Source organism: Cyanistes caeruleus, chromosome 13 (assembly GCF_971803275.1).
Source record: "Cyanistes caeruleus chromosome 13, bCyaCae1.hap1.1, whole genome shotgun sequence".
In the NCBI taxonomy this organism is placed as follows: Eukaryota; Metazoa; Chordata; class Aves; order Passeriformes; family Paridae; genus Cyanistes; species Cyanistes caeruleus.
In genome coordinates, this window is record NC_141713.1 from 9754370 (window position 1) to 9754614 (window position 245).

Below are 245 nucleotides of genomic sequence, written 5' to 3' on the forward strand. Positions count from 1 at the left end.
TACTGTGCTGATTAAACAGATCTGCTGCTCTACAGTGAAACAGGGAATTAAAGCACTGTATTTTCAATTTTGTTCCTAAATTACAATTCATAAATATTTGGGAAAATAAGGGCATTTACATATACCATTAGTGAGAGTGCAGTTGCTGTATGGCTGCCACTTGCTATCAAAACCCAGGGTGTACCATGGTATAAATAATACTCAGTTCACAGCAGAATCTTAAAATGACAACACTCTGAATCCAC